This window comes from Tachypleus tridentatus, chromosome 3 (assembly GCF_004210375.1).
Source record: "Tachypleus tridentatus isolate NWPU-2018 chromosome 3, ASM421037v1, whole genome shotgun sequence".
Taxonomy (NCBI): domain Eukaryota; kingdom Metazoa; phylum Arthropoda; class Merostomata; order Xiphosura; family Limulidae; genus Tachypleus; species Tachypleus tridentatus.
Window position 1 is genome coordinate 47,094,076 of NC_134827.1, and position 2,921 is coordinate 47,096,996.

Genomic DNA, 2,921 nt, shown 5'->3' on the forward strand with positions numbered 1-2,921 from the left:
AAGTGTTCAACTTAAGGATATACTACAGGAGACTGAAGTGTTCAAATTAAGGGTATACTACAAAATATTAAAGTGTTCAACTTAGGATATACTACAGGAGACTGAAGTGTTGAAATTAAAGGTATACTCACAAAATATTAAAACAGTTCAACTTAAGGATGTACTAGGAGACTGAAGTGTTCAAATTATGGTATACTACAAAATATTAAAGTTTTCAACTTAAGGATATATACTAACGGAGACTCAAGTGTTCAAATCTAAAGGTATATACTACAAAATGTTAAAGTGTTCAACTTAAGGATATACTACAGGAGACTGAAGGTTCAAATTATAAGGTATACCAAAACACAGTATCAACTTAAGGATAAAACAGGAGACTGAAGTGTTCAAATTATGGTATATTTCCAAAAAATATTAAAGTGTTCAACTTAAGGATATATTAACAGAGACTGAAGTGTTCAAATTAAGGGTATACTACAAAATATTAAAGCGGTTCAACTTGTTATACCAACGGAGACTGAAGTGTTCAAATTAAGGGTATACCTACAAAATATTAAAAGTGTTCAACCTAAGGATATACTACAGGGAGACTGAAGTGTTCAAAATTAAGGGTATACTACAAAATAAGTTCAACTTAGGATGACATATACTAACGGAGACTGAAGTATTCAAAGTATGGTATATACTACAAAATATTAAAGTGTTCAACTTAAGGATATACTACACGAGACTGAAGTGTTCAAATTAAGGGTATACCACAAAATATTAAAGTGTTCAACTTAAGGATATACTACAGAGACTGAAGTGTTCAAATTAAGGGTATACTAAAAAAATATTAAGTGTTAAGGTAAGGATGTGAACAAAAAGACAGAAGTGTTCAAATTATGGTATACTACAAAATATTTAAGTGTTCAACTTAAGGATATACTACAGGAAACTGAAGTGTTCAAATTAAGGGTATACTACAAAATATTAAAGTGTTCAACTTAAGGATATACTACAGGAGACAAAAGTGTTCAAATTAAGGGTATACTACAAAATGTTAAAGTGTTCAACTTAAGGATATACTACAGGAGACTGAAGGATCAAATTAAGGGTATACTACAAAATATTAAAGTGTTCAACTTAAGGATATACCAACAGGAGACTCTGAAGTGTTCAAATTATGGGTATACTACAAAATATTAAAGTGTTCAACTTAAGGATATCTTACAGGAGACTGAAGTGTTCAAATTAGGGTATACTCACAAAAATATTAAAGTGTTCAACTTAAGGATGTACTACAAAGGAGACTGAAGTGTTCAAATTAAGGGTATACCATACTAAAATATTAAAGTACATCAAAATCTTAACCAGGATATACTACAAGAGACTGAAGTGTTCAAATTAAGGGTATACTACAAAATATTAAAGTGTTCAACTTAAGGATATACTAACGGAGACTGAAGTGTTCAAATTAAGGGTATACTACAAATATTAAAGTGTTCAACTTCAAAATATACCACGGAGACGAAAATGTTCAAATTAAGGGTAACATTGAAAATGGGAAAGTGTTCTGAATTAAGGTATATTACTAAAGACAAAAATTTTCAACTTTAGGGTATATTAGTGAAGGCTAAAGTGTTTAACGCAGAAGTATTCTAGCAGAAATAAAATGTTCAAATTAAGGGTATACCACAAAAGATTAAAGTGTTCATGTTAAGGGTATACTAGTGACAACCAAAAATATTCAGTTATTTCCACTAGTGCAGACCAAAAATATTCAAGTTAAAGGTTTAATAGCAGACCAAAATATTCAAATTAAGGGTATACCATAGTGGAATTCAACATATTATTCAGGTTCAGGGTATACTTATGAGACTAAAAATATTCATGCAAGAGGTGGACTAGTGAATACCAAAATGTTCATGTTAAGGATATACTAGTAGAGATTAAAGTGTTCAACTTAAGAGGGTATCTACACGACATTAAATTGTTCAAATTATATACGGTGGAGTAAAATGTTCAACTTAAGGGGATATACTACAGGAGACTGAAGTGTTCAAATTAAGGGTATACTACAAAATATTAAGTTCAACTTAAGTATATACTCTGAAGTGTTCAAATTAAGGGTATACTACAAAATATTAAAAGTGTTCAACTTAAGGATATACTACAGGAGACTGAAGTGTTTTCAAATATATGCACAAAATATTAAGTGGATATACTACAGAAGACTAAGTGTTCAAATTAAGGGTATACTACAAAATATTAAAGTGTTCAACTTAAGGATATACTACAGGAGACTGAAGTGTTCAAATTACTACAGGGGCTTTAAGTGTTCAAATTAGGGTATACTACAAAATATTAAAGTGTTCAACTTAAGGATATACTACAGGAGACTGAAGTGTTCAAATTAAGGGTATACTACAAAATATTAAAGTGTTCAACTTAAGGATATACTAGCAGGAGACTGAAGTGTTCCAAATTAAGGGTATACTACAAAATATTAAAGTGTTCAACTTAAGGATATACTACAGGAGACTAAAGTGTTCAAATTAAGGGTATACTACAAAATATTAAAGTGTTCAACTTAAGGATATACTACAGGAGACTGAAGTTCTTCAAATTATGGTATACTGAAGTGTTCAACAAGGGATACTACAGGAGACTGAAGTGTTCAAATTAAGGGTATACTACAAAATATTAAAGTGTTCAACTTAAGGATATACTACAGGAGACTGAAGTGTTCAAATTAAGGGTATACTACAAAATATTAAAGTGTTCAACTTAAGGATATACTACAGGAGACTGAAGTGTTCAAATTAAGGGTATACTACAAAATATTAAAGTGTTCAACTTAAGGATATACTAACAGGAGACTGAAGTGTTCAAATTAAGGGTATACTACAAAATATTAAAGTGTTCAACTTAAGGATATA